Source organism: Oncorhynchus kisutch, linkage group LG16 (assembly GCF_002021735.2).
Source record: "Oncorhynchus kisutch isolate 150728-3 linkage group LG16, Okis_V2, whole genome shotgun sequence".
Classification (NCBI taxonomy): Eukaryota; Metazoa; Chordata; class Actinopteri; order Salmoniformes; family Salmonidae; genus Oncorhynchus; species Oncorhynchus kisutch.
Window position 1 is genome coordinate 37707306 of NC_034189.2, and position 17038 is coordinate 37724343.

The 17038-nt window shown below is 41.8% G+C and overlaps 1 protein-coding gene across 5 annotated transcripts in view; it reads left to right on the plus strand.

Moving 5' to 3' along the window:
* The window catches only part of LOC109906670 (B-cell CLL/lymphoma 9 protein-like), a 105238-nt gene that overhangs the window by 59188 nt on the left and 29012 nt on the right, over positions 1-17038 (plus strand). For 2 of the 5 annotated variants that reach the window (XM_031792339.1, XM_031792340.1), the window contains exons 1-2: positions 8249-8623; positions 11430-11623. The gene's annotated coding sequence lies outside the window, so the exon portion shown is untranslated. Of the gene's footprint in view, positions 1-8248; positions 8624-11429; positions 11624-17038 lie in introns of those variants that run through there. The other 3 variants (XM_031792341.1, XM_031792337.1, XM_031792336.1) reach the window with 2 other exon arrangements.

The following is a 17038-nucleotide window of genomic DNA, read 5'->3' on the forward strand; positions in this document are numbered from 1 at the left end:
GTAGAAAATAGTACAAATAAAGAAAAACCCTTGAATGAGTAGGTGTGTCCAAATACTTTTGGCTGGTACTGTATATACAGTAGTTGAGCAGCTCTCATAAAAACATACCTCTTTATGGGCACCACTAAATCCCTTTGTTTCACTATATTGCACTGTTCTAAGCAGCCACATATGTTGGTCTCTTTATTAACCTATGGCAATGACATACATTCACTTAGAGAGTCAACTTAAACCTGGAACACAAGACAGCAGGATATAAATAAAGCCCATGCCTCATTGTGAACAGGGATTTGTTTTTGCTTTTCCAGATGTCACCACTTTCTGAGGTGTTAAACATGAAAAACGTGTGTAACTGATGTTTTTACTCACTGTGTTCCGTAAACATGTAACTCTGTGGAGACAACAGGGCCATGTTCATTATGCATTAATTGGAAGAAAACCGACGGAAACAGGGACTATCTGGACTTGTTCTAATAAGAAAGAATTGTTTTGTTTTCCGTTGCAAAACATTTGCCACGGTGTACCCTGTTGAACATAACCCTGTAACACTGGGGATGTCAGGCACCATATTATATATAAAAGTATGCAAACATTGACAACTGTCTCTGTTTTTGCCCATATAGTAAATGGTATATGTCTGAAACATGTCTGTCATGTACTCTCTGGGGGTAGAGGAACAGATATTTTATCAGCAGGGGACGATCTTTCATATCACTTCCAAAGAGTAAAAAGGATTGCCTTTTTTTTCTCCCCCTTGTTATCTAAGAGCTCCAGCACAAGAATCAACTGAGTAAAACGGTAAAAGCAATTGCCATGGAACTTCTAAGGGAATTGTTTCCCCCCAGAACGGAGTATCCACTTAGATTGTTGTTGTTTTATCTCTCTCTCTTTTTCTCTCTCACTATCTCTCTCCGCTCTTTCTGGGATCCGGGAGTCTGTTGGGTGCGTAGTGGTGGTGCTGTGGGTTCATGCAAAGGATTAGATGGTAAACAAACGCTTTTAATCCCTCGAGTCTGCCAGCCCTCCCTCCGCTGCACGCTTAGTATGCAGCAGAACGAACAACAGACAAAAATCTAGTGCTTCCTCTCCTCCTTCTAACATTCACCGTCTTTGTCTCCATATTGAATCAAGAAACAGATATATGCCGATAGGTCTCTCTGATCATTCGCTGCTATTTCTAACCATTATAAAGAATTATATATTTATGTGTAAATAGAACAGAACAACAACTGCCTAGTGTCTATTCTATTGTGTTGATACAAAGAATCCCTATTGCATTGTATCACTCTTGCTCAGCTATATGAAGGAAGAGTGTTTTAAGAGAGGCAAGTGATTGTGAAAAATTGCAAATGGTATCTCTGAGATGGCATTCTCTTTCTTTGGTTTTGTGAGTGTGTTGTATCCTACATCTGAGGGGATCCGACTAGTATGGTCAGAGGATACTATAGAGTACAGCCAATAGCATGTCCTCAATGACACAGGGAAACGCAAACGTGACAAAAGATGTAAACTGCTATCCTGAAGCATGTACTAGGCTGTTAGTACAGCCTGGTCTCATAGACTAGACGTAACATAGTAAATGTAAAACCGGCACAATCAATTTAGTAAGGTATGTTTTGTTTGGTATGGTTACATAGTAGAGGTCGACCAAGTATGATTTTTCAACGCCGATACCGATACCGATTATTGAGGGACCAAAAAAGCCGATACCGATTAATCGGTCGATTAGATTGTTGTTGTTTTTGTAATAATGACAATTACAACAACACTGAATGAACACTTATTTTAACTTAATATAATAGATCAATGAAAATCCATTTAGCCTCAAATAAATAAAGAAACATGTTCAATTTGGTTTAAATAATGCAAAAACAAAGTGTTGGAGAAGTAAAAGTGCAATATGTGCCATGTAAAAAAGCTAACGTTTAAGTTCCTTGCTCAGAACATGAGAACATATGAAAGTTGGTGGTTCCTTTTAACATGAGACTTCAATATTCCAAGGTAAGAGGTTTTAGGTTGTAGTTAATATAGTATTTATAGGACTATTTCTCTCTATACCATTTGTATTTCATATACCTTTGACAATTGGATGTTCTTATAGGCACTATAGTATTTCCAGTGTAACAGTATAGCTTCCGTCCCTCTCCTCGCCCCTATCTGGGCTAGAACCAGGAACACATCGACAACAGCCACACTCGAAGCAGCGTTAACCCATCAAAAGCCGCGGCCTTGCAGAGCAAGGGGAATAACTACTTCAAGTCTCAGAGCGAGTGACGTTTGAAACGCTATTAGCGCACACCTAGCTAACTAGCTAGCCATTTCACATCGGTTATACCAGCCATTAGGCTGATAGGCTTGAAGTCATAAACAGCGCTGTGCTTGCGAAGGGCTGCTGGCAAAACGCATGAAAGTTTGAATGAATGCTTATGAGCCTGCTGGTGCCTACCATCACTCAGTCAGACTGCTCTATCAAATCATAGATATAATTATAACATAATAACACACAGAAATACGAGCCTTTGGTCATTAATATGTGGTCAAAACGTTTATTATTTCTGTGAAATACGGAACCGTTCTGTATTTTATCTAACGGGTGGCATCCCTAAGTCTAAATATTCTTGTTACATTGCACAACCTTCAATGTTATGTCATAATTACGTAAAATTCTGGCAAATTAGTTCACAATTAGCCAGGCTGCCCAAACTGTTGCATATACCCTGACTCTGCGTGCAATGAACGCAAGCGAAATTACACAATTTCACCTGGTTAATATTGCCTGCTAAACTGGATTTCTTTTAGCTAAATATGCAGGTAAAAAAATATGTACTTCTGTGTATTGATTTTAAGAAAGGCATGGGTGTTTATGGTTAGGTACAGTCTTCCAACGATTGTGCTTTTTTCGCAAATGCGCTTTTGTTAAATCATCCCCCAGTGTTGCATGGATTATATGCAACGCAGGACACGCTAGATAAACTAGTAAGATCATCAACCATGTGTAGTTATAACTAGTGATTATGATTGATTGATTGTTTTTTTATAAGATAAGTTTAATGCTAGCTAGCAACTTACCTTGGCTTCTACTGCATTCGCGTAACAGGCAGGCTCCTCGTGGAGTGCAATGAGAGGCAGGTGGTTAGAGCGTTGGACTAGTTAATTGTAAGGTTGCAGGTTTAGTTGGTCAGGGTAGCTGGGTGTGTGCGTATAACGTGAACGTCTAGCAACCCAAAAGTTGCACGTTCAAATCTCATCACGGATAACTTAAGGATTTTAGCTAATTAGAAACTTTGCAACTAAATCCTGTCTTTCAAAGATAATTCATAAAAATCTAAATAACTTCACAGATCTTCATTGTAAAGGGTTTAAACACTGTTTCCCATGCTTGTTCAATGAACCATAAACAATTAATGAACATGTACCTGTGGAACGGTTGTTAAGACACTAACAGCTTACAGACGGGAGGCAATTAATGATGGTCGGATTTGAGTTTATCGTTGAAGGAATGAACGTTACACCGAGGCCTGTACTCAGCAGGATCGATTTGAAGGTGGAGGGTCCGTCATGGTCTTCGGGGGTGTGTCACAGCATCATCGAACTGAGCTTGTTGTCATTGCAGGCAATCTCAACGCTGTGCATTACAGGGAAGACATCCTCCTCCCTCATGTGGTACCCTTCCTGCAGGCTCATCATGACATGACCCTCCAGCATGACAATGCCACCAGCCATACTGCTCTGTGTGATTTCCTGCAAGACAGGAATGTCAGTGTTCTGCCATGGCCAACAAAGAGCCCGGATCTCAATCCCATTGAGCACATCTGGGACCTGTTGGATCGGAAGGTGAGGGCTAGGGCCATTCCCCCCAGAAATGTCCGGGAACTTGCAGGTGCCTTGGTGGAATAGTGGGGTAACACTCACAGCAAGAACTGGAAAATCTGGTGCAGTCCATGAGGAGGAGATGGACTGCAGTACTTAATGCAGCTGGTGGCCACACCAGATACTGACTGTTACTTTTGATTTTGATTCCCCCTGTGGTCAGGGACACATTATTCGATTTCTGTTAGTCACATGTCTATGGAACTTGTTCAGTTTATGTCTCAGTTGTTGAATCTTGTTATGTTCATCCAAATATTTACACATGCTAAGTTTGCTGAAAATAAACACAGTTGACAGTGAGAGGACATTTATTTTTTTGCTGAGTTTGCTTATTACTTTTTAGCTACTTTGCAGCTACTTAGCATGTCAGCTAACCTTTCACCTAACCCTTTAACCTAACTCGTAATCTTAACCCCTAACCCCTAGCCTAGCTAACGTTAGACACCTAGCTAACGTTAGCTACATCAAATTGGAATTTGTATCATATCATACGTTTTCGCAAATTCATAACATATTGTAAGAATTGCAGTTCGGAACATATTGTACAAATTTAAATTCGTAACAGGTAATACAAATTGTAATTGTAACATAAAATACGAAATGCAAGATGGACATCCACATATTAATACATACCATACGAAACTTAACATATTATACTAATTGGAGTGGCCAAGATTTACCATTACTATGTTACGTCTACCCTGAGTCCAGGTTGGCTACTTCTAGCATCTTGAGAGGCATCTTGAGAGGCCAGGGGTTTATGTGATCCATCATATGAATCGGTTCAGGTCGATTGTTCACGTCTGCAGTCTACTACATTTGATAAAGACAGACACAGACAGTTAGACAGACAGATGACGGACATACTTTCACATTCACTTCTTGTCATTTAACAGACTCTTACCTAAACCTATGGGGGAGGGGCAAAGCAGTTGCCAGGTAGGCCCATATAAAATAAAACTGTTCAAAGAAGAACAAGTGGATAAGTGCAAGGGTGGGGGGAATCAAGGGTTGGGGTGGTGGAGTAACCAGGTGCAGTTTGAAGAGAACACACCTACACCTTTGATGTTCAAACCTTTGAGCACATCTAAAAGACGTCAGGCTATAGGAAAGTGTCTGCTTTTTCATTTACTATAGTCTCCTGTGCAGGCATGCGGTGCACAGCTCTTTCAACTACAATTGATCTGACAGTTCACATACAGTATGGCACATAGACTTTACCTAGAATCTGATTAAGAATTTGGGTTAAACTATTTTTCAAAGTGAGGGTAGCAGAGGAAACAAGACATGAAGACAAGACAAAATATACTGTTATTAATTAGTCCACAGGAGGTGGACATTTGTATTCTGCTTTTATCCAACCCCCCTGATATACACACACATACATAAACAGAACATACATAAACATACACACATCAGATTGGAGAGGCTAGAGCAGAGGGCTTCCGCTGTGCAGCGCCCAATGAGCAATTTGGGGGTTAAGTTACTTGCTCAAGGGAATATCGGCAGTAGGTGGAACCTGAGATATTGATGCCAGCAACCCTCGTTAGGAGGAGCAATGCAGAAATCATAAGTAGGGGAAGATTTATAGGCTACTGCTCCTCTGCTTTTAAATTCACTTTTTTATTGAAATGAGCAAATAAGCTATGCCCTTGTCACCCTCAAATCAAATCAAATCAAATTGTATTTGTCACATACACATGGTTAGCAGATGTTAATGCGAGTGTAGCGAAATGCTTGTGAAACCCTGATGGCATCGACATGTCACCTATTTGGACAATTATGATAGCTTATGAAGCTTATAGCTTATGCATATGGCTCCACCTCCATCCTTGTATTAGGCTACTTTGCACTCAAACAAAGGTATGATTATATGGATAGAGGCAATTGCCTGCCCTACTGAACTATAGACTAATGAAAACATAGCTTGTGAAAATATGGAAAGATAGGCCAACTTACCAGTGGTGGAAAAAGTACCCAACTATCATACTTGAGTAAAAGTAAAGAAACCTTAATAGAAAATGACTCAAGTAAAATTGAAAATCACCCAGAAAATTACTACTTAGATAAAAGTTGGTTTTAAATATACTTAAGTATTAAAAGTGAATGTAATTGCTAAAATATACTTAAGTATCAAAAGTAATAGTATAAATAATTTCAAATTCCATATAATAAAAAACGTATTTGGGATCGGTGTCCCGTCTACGGGACGGTTGAGCTTACATAGGCTAATGCGATTAGCATGAGTTTGTAAGTAACAAGAACCTTTCCCAGGACATAGACATATCTGATATTGGCAGAAAGCTTAAATTCTTGTTTAAACTAACTGCACTGTCCAATTTACAGTAGCTATTACAGTGAAAAAATACCGTGCTATTGTTTGAGGAGAGTTCACAATTTTGAACATAAAGTTATTAATATACAAATTAGGCACATTTGGGCAGACTTAATGCAACATTTTGAATAGCAATGCAATGGTTCATTGGATCAGTCTAAAACTTTGCACATACACTGCTGCCATCTAGTGGCCAAAATCTAAATTGCACTAGGGCTGGAATAATACATTATGGCCTTTCTCTTGCATTTCAAAGTTGATGGTACAAAAAAATGCAAAAGAACAGTTGTTTTTTTCTTTGTATTATCTTTTACCAGATCTATTGTGTTATATTCTCATTCACATTTCCACAAACTTCAAAGTGTTTCATTTCAAATGGTACCAAGAACATGCATATCCTTGCTTCAGGGCCTGAGCATATCTAGATTTGGGGATGCCATTTTAGGATGAACATTTAAAAAAAGGGGTGGATCCTTAAGCAAACCAGCCGGCACCATTCTTTTTTTTGAGGGGGGGGGGGGGGGGGGGGGGCACACTCCAACTCTCAGACATAATTTACAAATGAAGCATGTGTGTTTAGTGAGTCAGCCAGATCAGACGCATACCAGGGATGTTCTCTTGATAAGTGTGTGTATAGAGTACCACAGTATGAGTCATACTACCTTTAAAACCTAGCGGTCAAACAAGGAAATGTTCTAATCATTCTAGTTTTTCCACCATTCATTTTTCCCATAGGGGATTTTAGAAACACTATTTTATACCTTTATTTTTTGTAGGCAAGTCAGTTAAGAACAAATTCTTATTTTCAATGACAGCCTAGGAACAGTGGGTTTAACTGCCTTGTTCAGGAGCAGAATGACAGATTTTTTTTTACTTTACCTTGTCAGCGGGGGGGATTTGATCTTGCAACCTTTCTGTGGTACTCTATACACACACTTATCAAGAGAACATCCCTGATATGCGTCTGATCTGGCGGACTGGCCCAACACTCTAACCATTAGGCTACCTGCCGCCCCAGTAAGGGCTGTGCTTCGTGTAGGCGTGACATTTTGATAAACGTGTAAATCTCTCTAGGACAAAGTGACTTTTATCAATATATTTGCCTGTATTTACCCACCAAAAATGAAATGCTAATGTTGCTATCATAAAGAACTACAAATGCCATGATGATCTGAATGAGACTGTAGAATCGAGGTAAAGGTAAGAATCTCTGGGTTAACTATCTAATGTTAACTAACTGTAGTAATGAATACATTGGCAACATTTCTTTAAATTGACAATTATGTGAACTGTCTTGTGCAAGTTTTAAATTGATACAAAACCTGTTAGCAAAGGTGTCAGCTAGATGTGACGTGCAGGGATTTGTAGTTTTGCATGATGTCTCCTTTGATGATAATTACCATTTTTAAAATCTGAGAGTAAATAGAGTCGAGCATATTGATAAAAGTCACCTTGTCCGAGAGAGATTTATATGTTTGTCAAAACGTTATGCTAGGGCAAACCTACACAAAACAACCCTTATTTAAAGTTTTTCGAAAATCCCCAATGGGAAAAGTGAATGGTGGAAAAACGATTGGAACCATTTCCCAGTTTGACCGCTAGGTTTTATGGGTATTATGACACCTCCACTGTGGGGCTCTATTGAACCATTTTCCTGTCCTTGCTAAGCATTCAAAATGTTAGAAGTACTTTTGGGTGTCAGGAAAAATGTATGGAGTAAAATGTACATCTTTAGGAATGAAGTGAAGTAAAAGTTGTCAAAAATATGAATAGTAAAGTACAGATACCCCAAAAACCACAATAAGTGGTGTAAAAATATTGTATAGTATTTTTACACCACTGCTATTTACTGTCCAGCCTAATAGGCCAAAATTTAAATTTCCCAAATGCATAGGATATTTTATGGTTATCTTAGTCTTGCAATTGGTTATTATCTTTACCCTGTCGTTCTTAGTAGGCTATAACGGATCGACTTCGCTCTCACTTCTCTGTGAGTTTTGTCTGTGTTCTAAACTGGCTGGGGTTTTTAGCTTGCTTGACAAGCACCCCTCCCCCAAACTTTGGCGAAACAGGAACAACTCCTTTGAGAGAGAAAAAAAGCTTGCACAAGTTTGGCACGTCTTGGAGAAGCCCTTGTTATCGCTTGGAGTATAATAGCCAGCAGTTGAGATTTATTTGTGCAAAATCTGGAAGTATTCTACTGTTCTTGTTTGTCGTGGAAAATAACATTTTAACCTCGTCTTTCGCGTAGGCCTAACCTCTTTTGAAAATGGTTTACTTTCCTCGAGGATAATTATTGGTGAAAGTCAATTTGTGTATGGAATAATTTGTCCTCACCGAAGAAAGATGGGACTCGTGGAGCTCTGTATACATATGTGATGTGTTCAATAATGAAGGATATTGTGTCAGACACAATGGGTAAGAGAGGGTTTCCCTTTGCATCTAACGTTACCTAACCTAACCTAGCTAGATAGCATTTTTATCCCATGCCTGTTTTTCGGCTGTAAACATACTTGGCTTTACTCCGTTGGGAAGTCAGACCCGTATTCTCTGAAGTTAACGTTACACTTTTAAACGTTAGACTTCAATTTGCTATTTCAATATATCGCTTCAAAGTTGTCCCTAGTGCTAATTTTACCCTATGAATTTGTGTAGATGGGTATTTGTCCATTGCAACACACATGCTGCTGCTTCCTATTTTTGTCATGTATTTTTGGGGGTTACTTACTTTACCGATTACGTGTTTATCGTTTCCCCACTAATACGACACATCCCGACTTTAGTAAAACTTAAATCAGTGCACTTATTCAGGTCTACACGCGGTGAAATCATTGCAAAGCAGTAAGCAACAAAAGTATCCTGCAATGTTGATCGTGATTCGCCGACTTGGCCTGAAGCTTTTTGTCCCATTCTGTTATCCACCCCGAAGTTTTCTAGTGGAAGGCTCGGGCAGCCATGGTCGAATAAGCTAAATCTATATTTACATTTCGTGCTACAGAAGTGTTACAGTGACTTGCCTAGTTAAATAAAAAAATGTGTTTGAGCCGCTTGTTAACAGTGGGGGGTGCAAGTGGGGGGGGTGCAAGCTTGGGCCAGTTGTACTGTTAGAGGGGCCAGTTACATTAGACGTTATTGTTGTCATATCGTTTTCTATACTGCATTGCAGCTATTAGCAGGCAAAAGACCATGTTCATAATCATTCAACAATTTATTTGCTTTTTCTGTCTAACGGATGTAAAAAGAAGATAACTTTTACATAGCAATAATTAGTTATTTCATACTCTACATTCAGGGGGGCCACAAGGGGTTCCAAAATTGTTGTCACAGGGGCACTGCCCCCCCCCCCCCCCCAGAACCGCTAGTGCTTGTTAAGACAAGCTGAAAGGAGATGTTTTGTAACTTTCTGACCAACACAAAAAGCTAAGAGAGGGTACAGTTATTTTTCCATTCATGGTATCCGACTCAATATGGAATGGGATGTTGCAACATATCCTGAAATGAATGTAGCCCAAGCTTCTTTGTGTATGTAAACATTGAATTGGAGGTACTGAAAAAAGTTGAATTATACATTTTTATAGTATTCCTAATAGGTGTTATATCAATTAGTTGGAAACTTGCATCACCACCCTGTTGTAGTTTTATACATGGTATTTATGCTGTGTAACTAGCCCGTTTGTTTCTTGCGCAAGGACTGTCTACTTGTTCTGCCCATAGAGAATACTGTGTCATGGCCTGTGTCCACCTTGTTGTGGTTCCTGCTTGTATGGTAGGTTGGTTAGTTAACCAAAATGTTGGCCTATTCACTCTGCTCACGACTGTCTGGGCATAATCAATATTTGCCAAAAGGTTATTTTGGTGTTGTAGACTATTCATATAGAAGATGTGAATGATGCCATGGCAAATGATACTGGTCAGGGTAGCTGATGAAGCCGTATAACGCTAATTTGGAATGGAAAATTAATACATCTGCTGCAGTACAGTAGGTTAAAGCTAGAATCCTTAGTTGCTACATGCATGTTTGGACTTATAAATTAATGATATACCCATTGATTATTGAAGAATATAACTTATAAATGCCGCATGAGCTTAGTTCAAGTGTCTTACCCCATCAGAACTCAAAATAAAATGTTTTTTTTACTCCAATGTTTGTAAACAAACACTGTATAGCCTCAAAACATGGTTAAAACTATAATTTTGATATCATGGTCAGGGTTTAATTCATAGCTCTGTCTATGAATTTGAGAGTGGTCTGGAGAAAAGTAACCAATCTTAGCTTTTTACCAAAATAGAGGTGGGGTGGCTGCTTTGCTATTGTTAACTATGGATCTGAGCATTGAGATGATAATTAAGGCCTAAAAGGTGATGCATACCAGGCTAGGGTAATGTTATTTCATCCCAGCTGTCCTGTAGTGTTTCTGCTGTGGAGGGGCTTAAACCTGGGCATCTAACCTAATGTCGAAGCTGATGTGCGTCACAAATGCTGTGGATATGTAGGTTGTCTGCTATCTATTCCCTTTGCACGGTGTGTAGAATCTGCCGTGTGGCTCCATTTGGTTTTGTATATGTGATTGTATGCATTGGCTTGGTTTATGTGGGACGTATCATGTACACCTGATACAAGCGACACTTTTTTTCCTATGTATCTTTTCCCTTGTGCATCTTAGTTGTTAAATGTATAATTGCTAAATTGCATGTCCACTGTTGCAGCCTGAGAAAGAAGAAACACAATCGATCTAAAATCAAACAAGTAAAGATCAAACAAGTTCGATTTGGGCCAGACTGTGCCTACCCTACCCTCTTACTATTGTAATTCTTCTTCTCGAAGACATTGCCCTCAAGCCTCCTTTTTGGAGGTCTGGCTTTTTGCCAGACACGGCTTTACAACCAGGCATTGAATGTAGCGATTGTGCCTTTTTTTTTTTTTTTTTTTAAGCGGCTTGATAGGAATGAGATGAAAACATCTGTGGTCTGTTAATAATCATTTTCCTCGACCAAAAGTTAAGTGTGTTTAGGTCTCCTTTGGAGATTGAGGCCTGTTTAGGTAGGATGTAATGTTATGGAACGTTCGTAGAGAGAATGTATTGCTCAGAACCAAAAGGATTGTCTCTCAGATGGAATAGGGGGATCGTGTCAGCTGGATCTGTTCTCTTTCTATCTGCGATATTCCGAGCGTTTTTTAAAGACCGTGAATTCACCCCTGACGGTTTTCTTTTTCTCTCTGCAGGTTTGTGAATGGGCACTGTGATCTTCTGCTGAGAGGGAGTGCTGGGATTTGAGGCTCTGCGACAGTTGTGACTCCGGGCCGACGCTAAGCCAGTCAGCTTGCTTTGTCTGCCGGACCAAGGTCAAAGGGAACCCTGGGATAGGCTCTCCTTGTGAGGAGTAGCCGGGGTCTCTGAGACCTGGGGTCATTTTAAGGTAAGGAACATCACACGCACACAAATGTGTGTGTATGTAGCCTCCATGTTACTTTGTCACTGTTGTGGTTTGGACTTTACAGGCAGGTGATATGCCGTGTAAATGTTTTTGTCCTTGTTGGTGTATGTGTCAATTCTGTTCAAGCATAAGGAAGGTTAGGCACAACACCTATCACGGACTACAATACGATAAATCAATTCTGTTCAAGCGTAAGGAAAGTTAGGCACAACACCCATCACGGACTACAATATGATAAATCAACCGGCTTATTATTTTGTCTGTGACAACGTATTCACAGATATCCACTCTTCCCATGACACCTGACGGCTTATGTTGCACGATTTGTCTATTTGTGCATGGGATCTAAGAGTCATAACTTAAAGAACTCAAAGAGCAGTAACAGGGAACTTGAAGTGATAGTTTACTCCACAAATTTCAGACATGTGTTTGTGGGGGGGGACGGGGGACATGTTCTTGTATCCATGGGTTCAGGCCCTGGGTAGAGGACAGTGCATCCTGTTTCTGGAACGGTATGCTGTGCAGCAGGGGTTATCTCAGGCCCTGCCTAGACGCACAGGCACACACAAAGTGTGACGCCAGCCTGGGCAGATCTAAGGGCAGGCACATACACATGGCATGAAACAGCCCAGCACACCATCCTGTAATCGCAGCCCGTGACCTACGCACCCACTAATGGCCTCCGATGTAGGAACACACTGGCTGACCGCCAGGAAATGGTGTGTGTGCGCGTATGTACAGGAGACTGTGTGGTGTAGGCATGCGTTGTTTCCGTACAGGAGACTGTGTGGTGTAGGCATGCGTTGTTTCCGTACAGGAGACTGTGTGGTGTAGACATGCGTTGTTTCCGTACAGGAGACTGTGTGGTGTAGACATGCGTTGTTTCCGTACAGGAGACTGTGTGGTGTAGGCATGCGTTGTTTCCGTACAGGAGACTGTGTGGTGTAGGCATGCGTTGTTTCCGTACAGGAGACTGTGTGGTGTAGGCATGCGTTGTTTCCGTACAGGAGACTGTGTGGTGTAGACATGCGTTGTTTCCGTACAGGAGACTGTGTGGTGTAGGCATGCGTTGTTTCCGTACAGGAGACTGTGTGGTGTAGGCATGCGTTGTTTCCGTACAGGAGACTGTGTGGTGTAGGCATGCGTTGTTTCCGTACAGGAGACTGTGTGGTGTAGGCATGCGTTGTTTCCGTACAGGAGACTGTGTGGTGTAGGCATGCGTTGTTTCCGTACAGGAGACTGTGTGGTGTAGGCATGCGTTGTTTCCGTACAGGAGACTGTGTGGTGTAGGCATGCGTTGTTTCCGTACAGGAGACTGTGTGGTGTAGGCATGCGTTGTTTCCGTACAGGAGACTGTGTGGTGTAGGCATGCGTTGTTTCCGTACAGGAGACTGTGTGGTGTAGGCATGCGTTGTTTCCGTACAGGAGACTGTGTGGTGTAGGCATGCGTTGTTTCCGTACAGGAGACTGTGTGGTGTAGGCATGCGTTGTTTCCGTACAGGAGACTGTGTGGTGTAGGCATGCGTTGTTTCCGTACAGGAGACTGTGTGGTGTAGGCATGCGTTGTTTCCATGGCTGGGTAGGAGTCTAGTTATGTCCTTTAATTGGGACCCATAGTATTTTTTTTCTTCATCCAGTCACATGGTCAGAACATACTGCTGGCTCTACATACAGGCTAATGCTTCATTTTAAATTGTTGGTGATTGTAAATTAGAGCGACACTGACATGCTCATCAAAACCGTACTGGGTAAAATGTTTCTGTTCACACTGTCCTTCCTAGCACAGTTCCAGCAACTTTGGCTTGGCTCAGGTGTGTGGATAGGGTATTGGAGGTTGTTTTGTTCTGGTTTATTGTGATTGGTGACATGCTGTTGATGGCGTTAGACTGTTGTGAGAGTCTGATGTGAGCATTCTATGTTTTCGTAAGAGTAGGCCATGTTGGGTCATGTTCATAGGGTACCCAACTGGAAATGTTTTCAAGCATTTATCAATTGGACAAACCCAGTTGGTCCAACCCAGTATCGGTCCGTTTTCTACTATTTAATGCCTAATGAGCATGACCCTGGTGATGTGCAGTCTCTCCCTCTCACTCATGTGCAGTGTGTGGGTGTTGCTGCCCTTTCCACCAGTGCCCAACTGACCTGATTGTGACCCAGCTACTCTCCCATAGTGCACTGGGCCATCTGTCACTGCCACAGCTGCCACAGGCTATGGCTCTAATAAATGGGCCTCTTTTTAATCTGGCACGGTTAGTTACTGTTCCTCAAAACCCCATTGGAGAAATGGAACGCTCTCTTTTTACTTCTCCCTCCACTGCAAAATGTGCATTCTTATCACCCATCTCTCTCTGTCGTCTCTCTCGCTCTCTCTCCTCTGTGTAATCTGAAATTGTAGGGTTTCGCAGTGGCTCAGTTTGCCGGTACTGTCACAACTCTAAATGAACTGTCGCAACCAGCAGGATCCTCCATCATTTAAATCTCTATTTTGGGAGTATTTTGGTTTCCCAGTAGATTATAACGGAGATGGATATAGATTTTGTTTACATATTGATTTCACACGCATATATTCTGTTTACATATTGGTTTCACACGCATATTGCACTTTATTTTAGTGTTGTTTTTGTTATTTACACCCATACTTTCTGTGATTGGCTAGTGGTACCCCCAGTGAGGGAATGGCTTTCTCTGATTGGCTAGTGGCTACTGACTATAGCTCAGTTCCTTGTAGTGGAATCTTTTCAATTCAGCTCATGATGTGAATATGAAGGTTGCCAGGTCTACGGATACCTTATCCGTCCCTGAGTTGAAAAATGTAGGGTGTGCTGATTTGAAACGCTTTACTGGCGTGTGGGGGAGGGGTGCATTTGGCACCCTCCACTGAAACAGGAGAACTCTGGGATTTCTCTCCTCCATTCCCCCCTTTCTATCCCAAATAATCCCTTCTGCTAACAAGGCACATTTTTCCTTTTCCCTTTCACTCTGTAATATGGCTGGTTAAGCACTGGCAAGACATTGTAACCTTATGCTATATGAGTGCACTGGTGAGGCTTTGCCAAGCGCAATGAGTTCTGGACTGGCATTGTATTGCCAATGGTTTCTTCCCGATGCCAAGGCCAGGTTGTGTCACAGTGCCAGCGTGCCAAGAAGAGCTGAGGCCTGCCAGGACATTAAATGGCCAGCAAAGGATTCTGCTCCTGTTCCTGCGTCTAGCTAAACACAGTTTGATATGGAGGGGGGCACAGGTTTTCACCACCCATAGATGAAATGGTCCTGGTGCTAGGGTGTTATGATAGGAACATAAGCATTGCTCAGCGCGGTATTGTAAGCACAACCTCTCGTCACCACTGTGAGTTCTCCTGCTCTTGTGTCTGGTGTGTCCATTCCAATGCGCGTCACTCATGTTACCAGCTGATGGTCTAACACCATGCGTCAACCGTTTGGCTGCGTGTGTCTGTGCCACGAACCCATTTCAAAAATGGTGGCAGAGTGAAACAGACTGGCAGTGGAGAAAGCCAGGGCCAATGGAACAGCCTTTGTGGTAAATGAACAGGACTTTTTTTTTAGACTAAGCTTGGCTTCTCTATGCGGTCTAGAGATGCTCTTTGACCTGTTTTTATATTCCCTGCCCTGAAATGACAGAGCTGAACTTCCTGCACTCTGAATACTGAAATGACAGAACTGAAATTTCTGCACTCTGAATACTGAAATGACAGAGCTGAACTTCCTGCACTCTGAATACTGAAATGACAGAACTGAAATTTCTGAAATGACAACTGAAATTCCTGTTCTATTAGCTAATACTTACCAGTCAAGGCCTATCCAATCATTGCAGTTGAAGACACGGCTTCAATGATTTCGTTAAATCATTGTTAGAACATTGAGAAAGAGCCTGGGTTGTGGCGATTTGGTGTGTCGCAAACTCTGTTCGGCTGCTCCAAGTGGTAAATGTCGTACTTGCATTGAACCGCTTGGCCTAGAACTTACCTGTTCAAATAGTTTCTTCAATTTCCCCTATGATTGAGTGAACAGTGTGATATGAGAACATGGAAATGAGATTCGTGCAGAACCATTGACCAGTTTAATTAAGTACCAATCGGGTGTTATTTGCTAATGACTGGTTGGTTGTTTAGCAACAAAACCGACATGGCACAACTTTGGGGCTAAACACACTGGGTTGGCATAGATTGTTGACACCATCTAAACTATGTTCTGTCGCCAATCTTTATTGAAAACGAATGCATTTGCACATGGAGCACAACAACGTTGTTACAGTTGTTGGTTAGCTAGCTAGGGAATTATAGCCATATTAGCATTGACATGAAAATCAGTCAACACCTCAAAACAAGACACGTGACGTGGTCATCTAACCCATCTACAACGCCTCTATCACACAGACAGTGTTTTTGTGCGAAATGGTACGAGGCATCATCCTCTAGGCATACATTTTGAGGCATATGTTCAGTAAATCCAGTGTACGCGCCACACTGAACGTACTACAACTGCCTCTGCGTCGCAATGCTGCAAGGCAAACACAGCGTTCCATTGGAAATGAATGTATTTCTGGTGTACCAAAATTGCAGAGAGTCTGTAGGTGTGATCGGGGCGTCAGTCTGACGAAAAGTGCACAGACTCAGTGTGTCACCCGTTGAGCTATAAAAGAGAGACGCATAGAGATCTTATCCCTGCGTGATCACTAAATAATGGTGTATGTTCTCATATCGAAATTAATGACTGAGCACAGATGGCACCCCGACGCGTCCTACAAATAGAATATCAGAGTTCAGAGCGTGATATCAGACGCTTCATCCAATATCAGGTGTGACAGCTGTGAGCAACCAGCCACATCCCCCTAACCAGCCATTAGCCAACACAGCCACTTCTCTCCGTCCGTTCCTGCTGTGTATCTCCGTCAGTTTGAAAAATGGTATTTAGCCGTGTTGGCAAGCTGGGGTGTGCAGACAGTGATGGGGTTTCTGTTGCATTTTGTTTTAATTATTGGAGCGGCTCAGAGCGCGAGCGAAGTGGACACGTTTCATTTCGCCTGTAAGAACAAACAGACCAGCCTGACGAGGATTCGCTGTCACGCAGCCTCTGAATGCCGCTGCCATAGACAGGGATGCAAACTCGTCGCTTTAAGGCGATATTTACCGTTTTGATCTCAAAATTGGTCATCCACGCGAATCACGTGGGATTGTAAAACAATCGTGTGTGGGGGGGGGGGGGGCAGAGTGTATCGCCCATTGCGCTATTAGAGAGGAGCGAACAGATCTTGTCCCTGTGTGATCACTACCTCTCTATCTAAATTAATGAGCGAACAGAATGCATCCCTACATGTCCTACAAATAGAATATCGGAGCTCAGAGCCTGATGTCAGAAATGTCATATCAGAACGCTTCA